At 40.9% G+C, this 19,969-nt stretch overlaps 1 non-coding gene and 1 pseudogene across 1 annotated transcript; both read right to left on the reverse strand.

Annotated features, from left to right (window-relative positions):
* Positions 1-252: 252 nt before the first annotated feature.
* On the reverse strand, positions 253-566 carry LOC122441231 (annotated as a pseudogene).
* An 11,501-nt stretch (positions 567-12,067) lies between these two features.
* On the reverse strand, positions 12,068-12,140 carry TRNAG-UCC. The gene has a single exon. It is a non-coding gene; the product is annotated as a tRNA-Gly (tRNA).
* Positions 12,141-19,969: the final 7,829 nt, after the last annotated feature.

Consider the following 19,969-nt stretch of genomic DNA (forward strand, 5'->3'; position numbering starts at 1 on the left):
CAACAGAAGCAAATGGCAAAACTGAATATAACACTCAGGAGAGGATTTATTTTGGCAACTCATGCTCACAAAGATCTAGAATCTTGATGAGGTTTCTTGTTTGCCCAAAACTATCTTCTTGACAATCAGTTCAGTTTGTCCCTTTCCAGGGGACATCTGGCCTCCCCAGGAGTTCCTTATCTTCCCTGCTTCAGGCTCAGCTTGTCTTCTGATCATCTTTAATGGGGCATCTTCATTTCAGTTTATATAAAGTCACAGGTAAGTTTCACTGCTCTTGTCCTCAACATTTACCTCCTTAGTGACTTTACTTTTTTTAATTTTTAAAATTTTAATACAGTTCAAACCAGCACACGTGGTTCGTTTCAGCTTCTTCACTGCCAAATCTGGAGGAAGGGACTGCTTCAGTTTGTCTGCCTTCTCTTTGTGATAATTAAGGTGTAAATGTATCTGCTGCATCAAATTTTAAACTTCACATTATCCTTATTTTTCTGGATCTTAACAGGCTTGAGGTCTTTTTGCCTGGTTGTAAACAGAAAGTCCTTGATTTCCTCAATTTTGCAAGGCATGGCGATGAGGCACAGAGAGAGGGGCCAGAACCTTTGATCTAGGCCTGGGGTCCCCAGACGTCACCCTGCCTGGATTACCAAGGCTCCAATGGATTAGCCCCCACCCCCCATGTACAGCCTGAGAAACACTCCCTGGCATTTCTCTTTTCCTATGCTCTCTATTCCCTGGTCAGCATTCCAATCTTTTCTAACTGGCTGCAGGATAAGACCCAGCATTCTGGTATCAAACACACTTGGATTTATATTCTATCCCACTGCTTCTAAGCTTCTCCCAGAGATCTCTCTGAGCCTCAGTTTCCTGTGCTATAAATGGGAATGATAATTATAGCCCTTACCATAGGATATGTTGAGAGGATTATATGAAAGAAAATCATTATAAGATGCTTAGCATGGAACCTGGCAAAGAAGAAAGCTGAATAAATATCATTATGTCACTTGGGACATGCACAATATGTATATTGTTATTTTATTTTATAATTTATTATATTGATAATATTATAATTATATAAAAGATAATTGTTGAGTCCTGCCCCAAGGCCACAGAAATGGAGCCCAGAACCAAGGACACCTCCAAAGCTAATTCAGTTCCTTTGTAACTGTTGTCAAAAGCCCCTGATCATTACCAACAAGCTTCCTGATGCCAAATTAGGGAAAGATGCCCACTCCAGTAAACACCCTATATAGCCTATAGCACCCAAACCAGTCACCTAATGCCAACCCTTCCAGGAGGAATTTTGTCTCGAGGCTATAAAAAGTGGCTACTAACCCACAAAAAGTTGGCTTTCCCTGGTCTGTCAGGAGGTCAGCCCCTTGCGCTCACAGTGCTCACATTATCTCTGCTCTTTGTTCTTAATAAACTCACTCCCTTCTGAAATGCTCTGTGTCTGGAAATTCTTTTCCAACCCATGTTCAGACTGCCTCAGCAATATTATTCATAAAATAGGATAATAAATATCACATTATAATTATATAATTTTATAATACATTACAATTTATAATATTTTTATTACAATTATAAAAATTATCATTTTCTCTATGTTTTATATATTAAATAATCAACATGACCATACAAACAACCTGGCTTACTTTAGTCTCCTATCTTTTAAAACCCTTTTTGCAAAAAAATAAATAAATAAATAAAACCCTTTTTGCTTGTCAACTAAGAAGAGATATGTTGTCTTAAAGGGAAATTTTGTAACTCTTTAATTTAAAATAATTTAGTCCACTTGTGGGAAATAAAAGTTCCTGTAACAAATCTTAAATTTTAGATTTCTCGCTAAAGAAAACCACAGTTAAGTGTTGTTTACGCTTCCAGTTGTGTTTATGTACACATGCATTATACACAACATGTAAACAAATAGATTTTTTTTTTTAATTAGTTGGAGGCTAATTACTTCACAACATTTCAGTGGGTTTTGTAACAAATAGATTTTTTTAAAGCATAGATGAGATCACACACTATATATTTTTAAGTGATTTGCTTTTTTTGTTTTTTACCCTTTTAAATGAAGTGGACAATTCAGTGGGTATTCATAAATTCTCAAGGCTGTACAACCATCACCACTAACTCCAGCTCAACCTCATCACCTCAGAAAGAAACCTCATATCTACTGGTAGTCACTTCCCATTTCCTCCTTCACATCCCCAGCTCCTGGCAACCATTAATCTAATTTTTGTCTCTATGGATTTGTCTACTGTGAATATTTCATATAAATGGAATCATATAATATATGGCCTTTTGTGTCTGGCTTCCTGTCACTACATTTAAGTTCAGCTAACAGGACTGAAGTGACTTAGCGGCAGCAGCAGCAGCAATACCTTTTAAAGATTGCCCAATATTTTGTAGTCATGATGATTCCATACTGTGGCTTCACCATAATTCGGTTAATCCTCCACTCAACGGTCATTTAAATTGCTTCCTCTTTTTCACTATCACAAACTACAAAGCAATGAACACCCCCGGCTTCACAGCAATGCTCAGGCTTTATGAACCTCGTGAGATTTCCTGCAGGAAAAAGTCTTATAGGACAGGTATTATTATTGGATAAAAAAGCATGCATAGTTGGAATTTTGATTGATCCTCCCAAACTGCCCATCAAAAAAGGTATACTACTCTCTACTCCTGCCAACAGTACGTTAGCTGACCATTGCCCCCCACCCTTGTTAATTATATATATTTTTTTTCTTTACTTTTTTGGTTATGCCACACAACATGTGGGATTTTCTCCAACCAGGGATCAAACTCATGTCCCCTGCATTGGAAGTGCACAGTCTTAACCACTGGACCACCAGGGAAGTCCAAATGCTGTATATTTTAGATTTAAAAGAGAAGTCACTTCAAAGCCCACTTGCAGTCACACCAGATTTTGTGGTAGAAGTAGTGATATTTTGGGGTACATTGTGTTTAATGAAATATACTATTAAAATTAATTTTACCACCTTTTTTTAAAAAAAAACACTTTTTTTAAAGTGACTACTTGAAAAATTTTTAATTACATATGTGGCTCAACTTTTATTTCATTGGATGCTGCTGCTCTAGAGTTAACCATGATCTCTATCCTCTTGAATATCCTGTAATTGCTTTTTATACTCAATGCACATTTATATTTATCCATATATTTACCAGTTTCTTTGTTCTCCAAGACTTCTTTTTTGTTTCTTTGTTTAATTTTTTAAAACTTATTTTATTTTTTGGCTGCACCACATGGTATGAGGGATCTTAATTCCCTAGCCAGGAATTGAACCTGTGCCCCTGAACTGGGAGTGCAGAGTCTTAACCACTGGGCCACCAGGAAAGTCCCGTCTGTTTAACTTTCATTGAAGTAGAGTTTGTTCACAATGCTGTGTTAGTTTCAGGGGTACAGCAAAGTGACTCAGTTATACATGTGCATATGTCCACTCTGTTTCAGATTCTCTTCCCATATAGGTCATTAGAAAGTATTGAGTAGAGTTCCCTGTGATATACAATAGGTCCTCATTAGTTATCTATTATATATACATAGTAGTGTATATGTCAATCCCAGTCTCCCAGTTTATCCCTCCCTGTTACCCCCGTCTCCATTAGTTCTTGCATCTCTTTCCTTCAGGCACATATATCCTCCCAAAATAACGTTTTTAGGGGTAGTTTTTTCAGCACAAATATGAGTGTGGGAACCACTCTATCTTAGTCTAAGAGGTTATCGGATGATAGTATGTATATATATATATATATGTATATATATTTCTGTGTAAGGGGGGTTATCTAGACTTTTTGTGGGTGGAGGAGGGGTTGTGTTAGAGAGACGAAAGATACTTCAGTGAAATGCAGTTTCTTATTTCCCATGACAGCAATTGAGATGTAAAATCATAGTCAAGGGTTCTCACAGGAAACTGAGAAGAACAATATACCATATCTTATGTAGGAGTCCAATGTCAGTGTCTAAGGCCGAACATGTAGCCCCCTAAACTACTTATATTATAGTCAATTTGAATTTTAAAAGTAAATTTCTTTTTTTTTTTTTTCAGCAGGGGTCTTCCCTGGTGGTCCAGTGGTTAAGAATTTTCCTTGCAATACAAGAGATACTGGTTTGATCCCTGGCCCGGGAGGATGCCACATGCCATGGAGCAACTAGGCTCATGTGCCACAATTATTGAGTGCACACACTGTAACTTCCGAAGCCTACACACCTAGAGCCTGTACTCCTCAACTAGAGAAGCCACCACAATAAGAAGCCCGCACACTGCAGCTAGAGAGTAGCTTCCCTTGCCACAACTAGAGAAAGCCCGCGTGCAACAATGAAGACTCACCACAGCCAAAAAATAAAATAAATAATTTTTTTTAAAAAAGTAAATTTCATTTTAATTAAACTTAAACTCTCTTTCCTAAATGGAACTCACAAAAGTGATACATGTAAACAATACATTTATTATTTAATATACATATATATTTCTGTATTTGTGACATTTGCCCTTCCAGAACTTTGACTAAGGAAAATAGCTGGGCACCCCTTGGTTATCTAATCTCTTTGTTCACTTGCCTCGAACTTCTGGACAAATGTTAATTAACAGCAAAACCTTCCTAATTGGAACAAGTTGGAGAAGTCAAAGCAAATGGTAGGTTAATGTGTTTTAATAAATGTATAGTTGACCCTTGAAAACATACGGATTAGGGGGTACCAGTTCCTTCATGGTCAAGGCTAATGCTGACCACAAGCCTTACTCATACCATAAACAGTCAACGTATATTTTGTATGTGATATTTTTATTTTTAAAATTTGGTATGTTATTTATTTACATACATTTTTATGCACTCATCTTACCTTTTTCTTAATTTTTTCTATATTTCTAGGTTATATGGGGCAGAAGCGTGCCAGCTGTGACGGACCGTACTTTGGCCACCTCATGCAAAGAGCTGACTCATTGGAAAAGACCCTGATGCTGGGAGGGATTGGGGGCAGGAGGAGAAGGAGACGACAGAAGATAAGATGGCTGGATGGCATCACCGACTTAATGGACACGAGTTTGGATAAACTCCGGGAGTTGGTGATGGACAGGGAGGACTGGCGTGCTGCGATTCATGGGGTCGCAAAGAGTCGGACATGACTGAGCGACTGAACTGAACTGAGGTTATATGGTTCATCTGCCAGTTTTTTCAAATTGTCACAAATATCCAAAAGATTTTTCAGTATATATATTGAAAAAAATCCGTGTATAAGTGGACCTGCACAGTTCAAATCCATGTTGTTCAAGGGTCAGCTGCAGCTGCTTAATTTCTGGAGTATGCCGAAAGTTCTAGTAAGCTCATAAAATTTTAATAAGTAATGATGGAGTGTAAAAAAATGGCCAGTATCATAAATAATTAGAATTAGTATTAGCTGTGAACTCATGCAAAGAGCTTACTAACACAGTGCTTGCAAGTTGCTCTTTTGAGCTGGTTAATAAGATGTCTGCAAAGGTGTATACTTTTACTCCCTTGCTACCTGTAGAATATATGTCTCGCTTTTGCTTTTCTGCCTCTGTTTCTCTTCTTTCTGATATTGGCACAATTATTTTCCTTTGGAAAGCTGCCCTGCCCCAATTCTAAGCAAACAGGGTTGGAATGGAGCTATGGAGTGGATGAGGACCCAGGCGGGTCAGAGTGATAATGAGTGGGTTAAGGCGGGGCCCACAGCTGTTCTGGATTAGTGAAAGGCAGTCCCTGTATTCTGCTGGAGGTATGGGGCAACCCCTCTTCTTGCTGGAGTTGCTAACCTGAACAAATTCAGGCCTGAAGCAGTTGGTGGCTGTCATTGGTCAGCTATTGCTGCATAAGAAATCACCACAAACTTTGCAGTTTAAAATAATATTAATATATTATATATTATCTCACAATTTCTGTGCACCAGGAGCTCTGCCTCAGGGTCTTTCAAAAGACTGCAATCAAGGTGTCAGACTTCCCTGGTGGTCCAGTGGTTAAGACTCCATGTTCCCAATGTAGGAAGCATGAGTTCAATCCCTGGTGAAGATGAGGCATAAGCTGGGGTCTCCTTGTCAGGATCCCAGTCTAGCTGGGATAGAGTGCTAAAGTGTCAGGTATGCAAGTAGCCAATTAAAGCTACAAGCTGAAAATGAAAAAGTTAAGCCTTTGATCACTTGCTTAGATGGTTTAGAGACTGAAACTGGAGGAAGTACCTACTCTCCCTGTGGAATTTTCATCTATATACATCTCACTGTTGAAGGGATTTTATAGCCCCTGGGACTTTTGGGGTGGGGACGGAGAGAGAGGAGGGATGGGGGGGGGAAATACTGGGTACAAGGTCAGAGTGAGCAAGTGACTGCAAAGTCATGTCCCACTTTCCCCCATAAGGAGGCCTTGGCAGAGGTGCCTGGAGAGGACCTCTGCCCAGGACCTCCGATAAAGGGACTCAGGAAGCAAGGAACACAATATACATGAGAGTTTGACAGGTCAGAGGGGCTGAGTCCTTGAATGCAACTCCCTTAGAGACTGCAATCCGCTGCCCATGCACCAGGTCTGGTGTGGGAAAGGCAGCTTTCCTCCCAGAGGCCTGCCAGGTAAAGTAAAGCCTTTGAATTGCCTATCAGGCCTGATCAGGCCTGAGAAATCACACATAGGTTTTTCACTGGAAGCCAGACAGTTCATTCATCTGGAGCCTTGACTGGGGAACAATCTGCTTCCAACCTCACCCAGTGGTTGTTGGCAGGATTCAGTTCCTGGTGGGACATTGGACTGAGGGTTTCAAGTCCTCACTGGCTGTTGGCCAAGGGCCACCCTCAGTTCCTTATCACATGAGTCTTTCTACTTGGCAGGCAATTTTATGAAATTTAACCAGAGGAGATGGCAAGAGAGTCTGTGCCAGTCAGAGCTAAGTCCCAGTCTTATATAACCTAATCACAGAAGTGACATTCCATTAATATTGACACAGTCTATTGATTAGAAGCTGGTTATTCAAGGGGAAGGAATTACACAAGGCTGTGAATACCAGGAGGTAGGGATCACTGGGGCTGTCTTAGAAGCAGCTGACCATAATGGCTGTCTGGTAACATTAAGGGAGAGTCTACTTGGGATTGACACCAGCCCAGAGGCCAACAAAGTTGAGAAAGAGAAGGGATACTTAAGGCACCATTTAAGCGTGTGGATCCAGATACTTCTGAAGTCAACTATCCATTGGCATCCCAGTACCAGAACTAATACCTTTTCTTCTTTAAGGATTCCATTTGCACTGCATTTTAGTCACTTGCAACTGAAAGAGTACTGATTAACATAAAAATAACGTGGGCAGGTTCTTTTGGTTTCTTGGGACAGAAAAGTGCTGCAGTCAGTCACCTTAAGAGTAAGGCGTTTCTTTTGGTGGTAGAAATGTAAATTGAGAAAGTTACTGTGGAGAACAATGTGGAGGTTCCTCAAAAAAATAAAAATAGAGTTACCACATGATCCAGCAATCCACTCCTGGGCATATATCTGGACAAAACTGTAATTTAAAAAGATGCCTGCGCCTCTGTGTTCATAGTAGCACTATTCACAGTAGCCGATACATAGAAACAATCTAAATGTCCTTGGACTGATGAATGGGTAAAGATGTGGCACATACATACAACGGAATACCGCTCAGCCATAAAGAAGAATGAAATAATGCCATTTGCAGCAACATGGATGGATTTAGAGAATATTAAGTAAGAAAAAGACAAATACCATATCTATCACCTACATGTGGACTCTAAAATATGACACAAACTTATCTACGAAACAGAAACAGACTCACACATAGAACAGAATTGTGGTTGCCAAGGCGATGAGGTGGGAGGGATGGATGGGGAGTTTGGGATTAGTAGATGCAAACTATTATACAGAGAATGGATAAACAACAAGGTCCTACTGTATAGCACAGGGAATTATATTCAATATTCTGTGATAAACCATCATGGAAAAGAATATGAAACAAATGTATATATATATATATACATATATATACATATAAAATATATACATAGCTGAATCACTTTGCTATATAGAAGATATTAACACAACATTGTAAATCAACTGTACTTAGCTAGATAAAATAAATTTTAAAAAACAAAATGTTTGCTGAAAGGGTGCTGGTGGTCTGGAACCCACCTGGAGCCTTTTCATGGAGTGGGTCAGCTCTGGAGAAGGGAAGCTATCTCTTCAATGCTCATTTTTCTCTGTGAATCTGCTGTTTTCCCACTATCGAAGGGCCATTTCTCCTCCATACTATTTACCCTTTTACCCATGCTCCCTGCTGCCTCCGATTTCCAGCCTGCACAAGACTGGAAGGGCTCCTTTGCACCATCTATACATCTTCCCCTTTCTGCACTAGCTCCTACCAGTTACTTATACCTGCCTGTTCCTCCTTATATACTAGTGCAGATTCAAGAGGTCGAATCCAATTGGTGTAGGTCATCTTTTTTGAGCCAGGCTAGTTCACAGGTGGTTTGACAAGCCTGTGCATTGCCTATTAGATGGGGCAGGAATGGACTCATGAGGACTTCCCAGGGGCTGTGGGCAGGCTGGGCATTCTATGGCTTCTCTTGTTTAAGGCATAAGGCAAGGGACTTCCTTGGGGCGGTCTAGTGGAATCTACCTGCCAAAGCAGAGGACATGTGTTCAATCCCCGGGCAGGGAAGATCCCAAATACTGCAGAGCAACTAAGCCCATGTGCCACAACTACTTAGTCCATGCACTGCAACTACTGAAGCCCCCATTCCTAGAGCTTGTGTTCTGCAGCAAAAGAAGCCACTGCAAGGAGAAGCCCACATAAGGCAACAAAGAGTAGCCCCCTCTGGCTGCAACTGGAGAAAGCCCAGTTCACAGCAATAAAGATCCAGCACAGCCAAAAATAAATAAATAAATCTTATAATAATAAAATAGCAGGTTCCTGGATACAGAGATTTGGATTTTTAAAAAAGACATAAGGCAAGCCATTTTTCATGAAGATAGTAAAGATTCCAGTTTTAATAATCACTGTCTTGAAAGCTTAAGGTCTGAAGGAATGAGGCTTCACTGAGTTTTAGCATGACTTGGGAGACCTTGTTTCTATTTCTAGCTACTTCTTGATGACCAGATCATCTGCAGTGATCAAGGACTCATTCTGTTGCAAATGAAAAACATTCAACTTAAATAGGCACACGTCCAAAATGGAATTTGTATCTGAAAAGTCCAAAAGTAGATCTTGTTTCATGCTTGGCTCCATCTAGGGGTCAAACAGTGTCAATGTCATCATGTCATGATGACTGTCTCAGAGCTACTTTCCTCTGTATTGGCTCCTTTCCCAGGCAGCTTCTTTAGTCCTGGTGGTAAGATAACCACCAACATCTCTAGGCTGACATATTCTCTCCTCAGCAGCACTGCTGGAAGAGAGTTTCACTCTTCCCAGTGGTTCCACCTGAGGTCCTGGAACTGAGTCGCACTGGTTTGGCTTGACTCACCTGTGTGTCCCTGAACCAATGGCTAGACAAGAGGGAGCAATGCTTTGACTGGCCATACTTGGGTTACATGATTATCCCTGCAGCCCCACCTAAACCACAGGAACTGAGAGTGACAGAGGAATGATTCCAAAGGAAGAGTGGGGAGATATTAATTCAAAGAAAATGGGTGTTGGCAATAGCAACACCACTGTCTGTATTCCTTAATCTATTTTTGTTTCCCAGTCTCTGAAAGCACAAGCCAATCGCAGAGTAACCATGCAAGCAATCTCTGAGTCTAAAAACGTTTGCAGGTGACTTCTAGAATTTGCTTATTTTTTTAAATCGAAGTGAGATTCATGTAAGACAGCAAAATGGCTGTCTGAGGAGACCTTACAAATAGCTGTGAAAAGAAGAGAAGTGAAGAGCAAAGGAGAAAAGGAAAGATATACTCAATTGAATGCAGAGTTCCAAAGAATAGCAAGGAGAGATTAAGAAAGCCTTCCTCAGTGATCAGTGCAAAGAAATAGAGGAAAACAAGAGCATGGGAAAGACTAGAGATCTCTTCAACAAAATCAGAGATACCAAGGGAACATTTCTTGCAAAGATGGGCTCAATAAAGGACAGAAATGGTATGGACCTAGATATTAAGAAGAGGTGGCAAGAATACAAAGAACTGTACAAAAAAGATCTTCATGACCCAGATAATCACAATGGTGTGATCACTCACCTAGAGCCAGATATCCTGGAATGCGAAGTCAAGTGGGCCTTAGGAAGCATCACTACAAAGCTAGTAGAGGTGATGGAATTCCAGTTGAGCTATTTTAAATCCTAAAAGATGATGCTGTGAAAGTCCTGCACTCAATATGGCAGCAAATTTGGAAAACTCAACAGTGGCCACAGGACTGGAAAAGGTCAGTTTTCATTCCAATCCCAAAGAAAGGCAATGCCAAAGATTGCTCAAACTACTGCACGATCGCACTCATCTCACACGCTAATAAAGTAATGCTCAAAATTCTCCAAGTCAGGCTTCAACAATACATGAACCATGAACTTCCAGATGTTCAAGCTGGTTTTAGAAAAGGCAGAGGAACCAGAGATCAAACTGCCAACATCTGCTGGATCATCAAAAAAGCAATCAAAAATCTGCTGGATCATTGAAAAAGCAAGAGAGTTCCAGAAAATCATTTATTTCTGCTTTATTGACTATGCCAAAACCTTTGACTGTGTGGATCACAACAAACTGTAGAAAATTCTTCAAGAGATGGGAATACCAGACCACCTGACCTGCCTCTTGAGAAATCTGTATGCAGGTAAGGAAGCAACAGTTAGGACTGGACATGGAACAGACTGGTTCCAAATATGGAAAGGAGTACGTCAAGGCTGTATATTGTCACCCTGCTTATTTAACTCATATGCAGAGTACATCATGAGAAACACTGGGCTGGATGAAGCACAAGCTGGAATCAAGATTGCCAGGAGAAATATCAATAACCTCAGATATGCAGATGACACCACCCTTATGGCAGAAAGCGAAGAAGAACTAAAGAGCCTCTTGATGAAAGTGAAAGAGGAGAGTGAAAAAGTTGGTTTAAAGCTCAACATTCAGAAAACTAAGATCATGGCATCCAGTCTCATCAGTTCCTGGCAAATAGATGGGGAAACAGTGGAAGCAGTAACAGACTTTATTTTTTTGGGCTCTGAAATCACTGTAGAGGTGATTGCAGCCGTGAAATTAAGACACTTACTCCTTGGAAGAAAAGTTATGACCAACCTAGATAGCATATTAAAAAACAGAGACATTACTTTGCCAACAAAGGTCCATCTAGTCAAAGCTGTGGTTTTTCCAGTAGTCGTATAGATGTGAGAGTTGGACCACAAAGAAAGCTGAGCGCCAAAGAATTGATGCTTTTGAACTGTGGCGTTGGAGAAGACTCTTGAGAGTCCCTTGGACTGCAAGGAGATCCAACCTAAAGTTGGATCCTAAAGGAAGTCAGTCCTGAATATTCATTGGAAGGACTGATGTTGAAGCTGAAACTCCAATACTTTGGCCACCTGACTTGAAGAACTGACTCATTTGAAAAGACCTGATGCCGGGAAAGATTGAAGGCAGGAGGAGAAAGGGACAACAGAGGATGAGATGGTTGGATGGCATCACAAACTCAATGGACATGCATTTGAGTAAACTCCAGGAGTTGGTGATGGACAGAGAGGACTGGTATGCTGCAGTCCATTGGGTTGCAAAGAGTCGGACGTGACTGAGTGACTGAACTGAACTGAACTGAAGATTCATGTAACAAAAATTAACCATTTTTAAAGTGAAGGAGGGACTTTCCTGGTGGTCCAGTGGTTAAGACCCTGAGCTTGTGTTGCATGGGGCTCATATTTGATTCCTGGTAGGGGAACTAAGATTCCACATGCCACGTGGTGTGGCCAAAAAATAAATAAAAATTAAAAAGTGAATAGTGCAGTGGCATTTAATACATTCCCAGTGCTGTACAACCACCACCACTATCAGGTTTCAGAACATTTTTTTTTTTTTAATATATATTTATTTATTTATTTGACTGCATGAGGTCTTAGTTACAGCACATGGGATCTTGTTCCCTGACCAGGGTTTGAACCCGGGCCCCCTGCATTGGAAGCACAGAGTCTTAGCCACTGAACCACCAGGGAAGTCCCAGGTTTCAGAACATTTTTATCACCTCAAAATAAAACTGCAGTAGTTCCCATTTCCTATTCCTTCTAGGCATAGTGACCATCAATCTGCCTTCTGTGTCTGTGGATTTACCTATTCCGGATATTTCGTATAAATAGAGCCATAAAATATTTGATTTTTGTGTCTGGCTTCTTTTGCGGATATCGGGGTTTTCAAGGTTCATCTACATGGTAGCATATATCAGCACTTCATTCCTTTTGGGAATTTTTTTTTTGGAATTTTGCATTATTATACTAGACCTTTGTGCAACCAACCTCTGGGACTTTTTCATCTTGCAAAACTGCAACACTATTCTCATTAAACAACTCCCTATTCCCTCCTCCCCACCTAGTTCTTGGCAACACTATTCTATTTTCTGTGTCTATGAATTGACAACTTTAGATACCTCATGTAAGTGGAATCATACAGTATTTGTCCTTTTGTTTCTGGCTTATTTCACTTAGCATAATATCCTCAAGTTTCATTCATGTTGTAGCTTATGTCAGCATTTCCTTTATAAAGCTGAAGAGTATTCCACTGTATGTATACTCCACATTTTGTCTATTCATTCATCTGTTGATGGACACTGGCTGCTTCTGCTTCTTGGCTATTGTGAATAAGGCTGTTGTAGACACAACTTACAAAGAGCTCTCTGAGACTCTGCTTCCAGTCCCTTTGGATCTACACTCAGAAGTGGGGTTGTTGAATCATATGGTAATTCCATTTTTAATTTTTTTAAGAACTAGAATTTGCTTGTTTTTAAAATTAATTTTCTGCCTCTTTCCTAAAATATTTTATGCAATGGGAATGAAAGTGTGTTTTAAAATGTTTTGAAATTCTCATAAAGGAAAAGCAAAAATCTCAAAAAAAAAACCCCACAAAACAAACAAAAAAAACTAACAAGTGGAATGCTGGAAACCAGCTGAAGGTCAATTTCTAGAACAATGTCTCAGTCCATCTTCTCGGCCAAGAGCCAGAGCCTGGACCCCTGGAGTCACAGTTCCAAGGTCACTGACATGGCCTTGATGACAGTTTATGAACTCAAGCTTTGGCCACAGGTGGGAGATTTATCTTTGTCCAGACCTCCCATATGAAACACTTTCTCTAGCAGAAGCACAAGAGTAAAACTGGAATGAAGCCATTCCGCTGAATAACCACATCAGTGAATTTCCTGCCCTTACTCAACAAACAAAAACAGCCTGTGGTTTTTCAGGCTCATTCATTCTAGTCTATCCACAGCAGCCCTACAAAAGTTCCTTGCTGAGACTCACAGACAATTTATAACCCAGAAAGGCAAGTGTACAGAGTAGATGTGTGTCCATAAATACTAATATTGCTTTTCTTTTTAAAAATTGCTTTCTTCACCTCCTTTAAGACCTCTACCATGACCTGAGTAAGCAGTAAATGCCAGGAGCCCCAAAAGGCCCCAGGGCTGAGCTTTTACCAGGATTTTTAAGGCACTTCCTGGTTTCTAGACAAAAACAAGGCTTTCCGGAGGCATCTGCAGGTGTGCCTGGCTCCACCACTCTGGCTGGCAGAAGTCTTCTCCCCACAGATCAGACAAGTTCTCCTTTCAGTTGGATTTAAGCCTTTGGCAAGTCCCTGAGGCTTTCTGAACATCAGTTTCCTAAACTATGGGAGGGTAAATGAGAACCAGACTCAACATCTAACAACGAATGCATGATCAAATTATTCATGATATCATAATTGAAAGTTGTTTTAAAAAACAATTTTTTGAAATGTATTTAGTAATAGACTTCCCTGGTGTATTTAGGAAGTATTTAGGACTTCCCTGGTTGCTCAGATGGTAAAGCGTCTGCCTACAATGTGGGAGACCTGGGTTCAATCCCTGGGTCAGGAAGATCCTCTGGAGAAGGAAATGGCAACCCACTCCAGTACTCTTGCCTGGAAAATCCCATGGATGGAGGAGCCATCCACGGACTGTAGGTAAGCTACAGTATTGTGGGGTCACAAAGAGTCTGACACGACTGAGCGACTTCACTTTACTTCACTTTAATAACAGAAAATGTTCAATATAGAATACTAAATAAGAGATAATACAGAAGTTTGTATTCTTATGTGGATCAGATATATTCTATATATATTGTTAAAATCATGAGTATAAAACTTCATGGAGATAGAAAGGAACATCAAAAAACAAATGAGAAGGTAAAACAAAAACAAGCAAACAAAAACCATGAGGGAAGGACGTCCCTGGTGGTCCAGTGGTTAAGAATCTGCTTGTCTGAGTCCCTTCACTGGTCACCTGAAACTATCACAGCATTGTTAATTGGCTATGCTGTGCTGGGCTGTATTTAGTCACTCAGTCCTGTCCGACTCTGCGACCCCATGGGCTGTCACCCGCCAGGCTCCTCTGTCCATGGGGATTCTCCAGGCAAGAATACTGGAGTGGGTTGCCATGCCCTCATCCAGGGGATCTTCCCAACCCAGAAATTGAACTGGGGTCTCCTGCATTGCAGGTGGATTCTTTACCAGTTGAGCTACCACAGAAGCCCGTTAATCAGCTATACCCCAATATAAAATAAAAAGTTCAAAAAAAAATCTGCCTTGTAAGCAGGAGACATGGGCTCAACCCCTGGTCGGGGACCTGGGATCCCCCATGCCACAGGGCAACTAAGCCTGAGCACCACAACTACTGAGCAGGCCCATCCTGTGTGCCGCAACTCGGACTCAACACGGCCAAATTTAAAAAAAAATGGACACACACACAACAGAGTAAATCTGTTGACCACGAGGTTTCCTTCTGGTTTAAAAATCAATCAGTCACAGAGACTCCGCACAGTATGGAATATGGTATCCCAAACTTAAAATGCAAATGTTTAGCTCACGTCCATGATTTTTGTCCCTAGGAGAAAACAAACAACAACCAAATAAGTGTACATGTAAAAGAACACATATTGTGAGATGTTTCTAGAGCTTAGTAGTGAGATCACCTTAAGTATTCCCAAATGGGAAATATTGTGTTTTAAACAAGCAATCGATAGATACAATAGAATCTTGAGCAGCCATTAAGAATGTTGCTGTAGTGGTTTATTTATAGACATGACAGGAGGAAGTGACGAAAAGCAAATTACACAGTAGCATGTATGTATAATTTGACCCAGTTAATATTGAATCCAAACCATCATATATGCATATTCACATTTATATACAGCGAAGTCTGGAAGGAAAATCGCAAGATGCTCATTGCTTTTGGTTGGTTGGATTATTAAATAATTAATTTTATGTTTGTTTGTATTTATGAGTTTTATATAATGTAAAAATAGTAATAGCCTTCCATTAGGAGGTACTAGGTTGTGTATGAAGCACACCACCTGTGTTTCGTTTAATTCTCACTATGATCATTTCAGGGGTGTTGATAAACCCATTTTAGAGAGAGGAAAACTGAGGCTTAGTGAGGAAAGGTCATATTCTGTATAACTTTCTTATTGTTGCTACAACAAATTACCAGAAACTTAATGGCTTACGACAACGTGAATTTATTGTCTTATGGTTCTGGACGTCAAAAGTCTGAAATGGGTCTCATTGGGCTAAAATCAACGTGTCAGCAGGGTTACATTCATTGTGGAGCCTCTAGAGAAGAATCTAGTTCCTTGCCTTTTCCACCTTTGATAGACTCCCTGAAATCCTTGGCTTCTGGCCCCTTCCTCCACCTGCAAAACCAGCAATGGCTGGTCAAGTCTTTCTCACATGGAATCCCTGTCCTTCTAAAAAGCCTGCCTTCTTCCCCATTTAAGGACCTTTGTGATCACATTGGGCCCACCCAGATAATTGAGGGTAATCTCCTGATTTTAAGGTCAGCTGACTGACAACCTTATTTCCATCTGGAACCATAATCCCCCCTAGTCACATAATGAATATATTCACAGGCTCTGGGAATTAGGATGTGGCCATCTTTGAGAAGCCATTCTGCCTGTTCCCCTTGCCAAGGTTTCATGGGTACTAGGTGATGAATTAGAACTGTGAGTGCATTCTGATTTCCATTCCTGTGCCCTTAGATTATGTTATTTGACTGATTAATTGTATATCAGTGGTGGTGGTTTAGCCACTAAGTCGTGTCTGACTCCAGCAATCCCATGGACTGTAGCCCACCAGGCTCCTCTTTCCAAGGGATTTTCCAGGCAAGAATACTGGTGTGGGTTGCGATTTCCTTCTCCAGGTCATCTTCCCAACCTAGGGATCGAACCCGAGTCTTCTGCATTGTAGGCAGATTCTTTACCGCTGAGCCATCAGAGAAGCCCAGTTGTATATTAAAGATGATTAAAATTTTTTTATATGTTAAAAAAATGAATAAAAGGACTTTCCCTTCCCTGTCCTTTCAGCCTTATTCAGCCTCTTTTGCTATGTCATCCATCTGCCCCTACCTAAATCTCCCATTCTAGCAAAACCAGTCTGCTCACTGGTCCAAGTCCAGCATCCTCAAACACACTCCAAGCTTGCTTCCACTGCAGGTGGTCCTCATACTGTCTCTTAAACTTGAGAGTGTCACTCTCAGTCATCTGAGAAGCTGATGACAAGATGGGATTCAATGTGCAAGGGATTTATTAGGAGATATGACTGTGAGAAAAAATGGGGAGAGAACCTGAGCCAGGGAAGGTAGCAACCTAGCCTGAGGTGCAGTTCCAAGGAAACAGGCAAGCTGGTCCTGACCACAGAGAAGCCCTGAGCCTCCCAGCTGTGGCAGCTTGACCCTGCCAAGCTTGGTCATGGGCTGGGGGGCAGTCTGCCAAAGCATAGTCTTGGCCTCAAAGCAGAGACCAGCAGTTGGGGCCCTGGCCAACTTCTCTGCCTGCAGTCAGAGGTGTGAGAGCTGCATTCTAATGGTGGCCGGGCAGGGTTGTAATGGTGATTTACTGTGTAAACCTTCACCAGAGGAAAGTTTTCTGGAGTCAAAGACCATGCTTGCCTCATCTACTGCCAGCACTTCCAGCTAAAGCACGCTTAAGGACTTTGCGTCCATCGGACATTGGGGGCCAGGTGGGCTTTCAACCTGCTTTGTCACTTCTACCTCTCCAAGTCTCAGTTTATTTACCTATGAAATGGGTGAAGAGCAGTGCCCCCCACATTGGATTGGTGTGAGGCTGAAATGAAACTCTGAGCGTGAAGGTCTTCGGACAAGGCCTGGCATGGGGAAGTGATAACCATCAGGTAATGGAAGTTGTTCTCACTGCAGCACACTGACTTGCACACAGTGCTTAGTAATGATAATTATTGTTTTGGGGTATACATACAGTGAATGCTTGGTAAATGTTAGTCATTCTTAGAATGAACTGACCTACAGGGAGCATGCACTTGGTAATGGCAGCAGTCCTTATGGAACCAGGCTGACCTGAACACAGTGGATGGTCAGTAAATATAGTTTGGCTGGTTCTAACTTCCCTGATAGCTCAGTTGGTAAAGAATCTGCCTGCAATGCAGGAGACCCTGGTTTGATTCCTGGGTTGGGAATATCCTCTGGAGAAGGGATAGGCTATCCACTGCAGAATTGTTGGGCTTCCCTTTTGGCTCAGCTGGTAAAAAATCTGCCCACAATGCGGGAGACCTGGGTTCAGTTCCTGGGTTGGGAAGATCCCCTGGACAAGGGAAAGGCTACCCACTCCAGTATTCTGGCCTGGAGAATTGATGGAATGTATGGGATATCCATGGGATAACAAAGAGTTGGACACAACTGAGTGACTTTCACTTTCAACCATTGTTTTAATGGAAGTGGTTCTATTCTCTCCCTTACACACACATTCATTTCAGTGATATTTGTAAAATGAAAAAAACAACAAAAAAGCACAAATGTCCAACATAAAGAAGTGAATAAATTGTGGTGCATCTAGAGTGGACAAAGCCATTAAAATAATGAAGTTTTAAAAAAATTTTTTTCGGGATGTGGATCATTTTTAAAGTCTTTACTGAATTCATCACAATATTACTTCTGTTTTATGTTTTGGTTGTTTGGCTGCTAGGCATGTGGGATCTTATTTCCCCAACCATCAGGGACTGAACCCACAGGCCTTGCATTTGGGGAGAAGCCTTAACCACTGGACTGCCAGGGAAGTCTCATGAAGATCTATTTTTAATACAAATATTCTACAATGGTAAAGTAAATGTAATTGTTTTGGTGAACAAACAGAACAAAATTATTTGTATTCATAATTTTAAAATTGGAAAGATATGTCCCAAATTGTTACCGATGTTTATGTTTAAATAGTGGAATAGAAGCGATTCTTAATTATTTCTTTGGATTTTTTTAATCTTAATTTTCTACAAAGCACTTGTATTATTTCCTAGTAGTAACTAAAAACAACAAACAACTTGGGGGGTGGGTAGTAATCAGCATCAAAAACTGTCCTAAGGTCATACTGCTAAGTCCCTTCAGTCGTGTCCTACTCTTAGCAACCAATGGACAGTAGCTCCCCAGGTTCTTTTGTCCATGGGATTCTCCAGGCAAGAATACTGGAGTGAGTTGCCATGCCCTCCTCAAGTGATTGAATCCAGGTTTCCTGAATTACATATATTCTTTACCATCTGAGTCACCAGGGAAGCCTTAAGGTCATATTAGGTTAAGGACTAGTAAATAGTGCCCATCATATTTAGCAAAAATAAAGCATCTGATGGTCACAACCAAAGCAGTTTTGAAGAAAAAAAAAAAGAAAGCAGTTTTGAGGCAGTCACTTGTCAACAAAGGAAGAATAGTAACTATGGTTTATTGACTAAAACAAAACAGAAAAAAACAAAAATGCACAGCATAGCTCTGGGGAACTGCTTGGAAGAGGAAGGGGCAGAAGCCAGTACATATGTAATTTTGGCCAAGGGGTATGTGCGATCAAGCATAAGTCTTAGCAGAAGGTTGCTTCTAGGAGCAAATAGTTCATGATTTTTGCGCTTAAAAAAAAAAAAAAAAGTATGGAAAGATGCAAAAATCTGGATATATTAAAAATCTGGATAAATTAAAAAAAACTCTCCTAGAATATATCTAATGGTTTTGCATTTTTTCCCCCAAAGCACAAAGTGCCTCGTTCTGTCCTGAATACCTTTCAGGGTATTTTATATTGTAGGCCGGGGACTGCAGTGGCTGACTTCATTCTTTTAAAATTGGATGGTAGCAACTATACTCCAATAAAAATTAATTAAAGAAAAAAAAAACACTAGATGGTGAGCAACATTCTTTGTTTCACAAGTTAAAAAATCACTTCTCAAAAAAAAAACAACAACAATAATTCCCCCCCAATCTTGGCAAGACCAAGTCCGGATAGAAGAATCAAACGCTATGTGCAAATATTTTTGCCGGTTGAGAAAAGCGCCGACAGAAAGTGAAGTCGCTTAGTCGTGTCTGACTCTGCGACCCCATGGACTTGCAGCCTACCAGGCTCCTCCGTCCATGGAATTTTCCAGGCAAGAGTCCTGGAACGGATTGCCATTTCCTTCTCCAGGGTATCTTCCCGACCCAGGGATCAAACCCGGGTCTCCCGCATTGCAGGCAGACGCAAGTAGGGATGGGACAATCAAACGCTACGTGCAAACATTCTTTCCGATTGAGAACAGCGCTGACAAGCTCCCCCCAGGACCCTCTCCAGGCCGTTACCGAAGCTAGTGAGCATGCGCGAAAGTACAAAGAGGAGGGGCAATGTGGGTTGCTTTAAGTGCGACAGGAAAGCAAGGCCTTACCATTTCTGCAATTTTAAGGTTGAACAAAGAAAAAGGCAAAAAGCTTTAAAAAAAAAAAAAATCGAAAGTAGCTCAATTGCAATTCTTGAAACAACAGTCTTGCAAGCTCAGTCATAACTCTTGGGAACTC

The sequence above is a fragment of the Cervus canadensis genome, chromosome 1, assembly GCF_019320065.1.
Source record: "Cervus canadensis isolate Bull #8, Minnesota chromosome 1, ASM1932006v1, whole genome shotgun sequence".
Classification (NCBI taxonomy): Eukaryota; Metazoa; Chordata; class Mammalia; order Artiodactyla; family Cervidae; genus Cervus; species Cervus canadensis.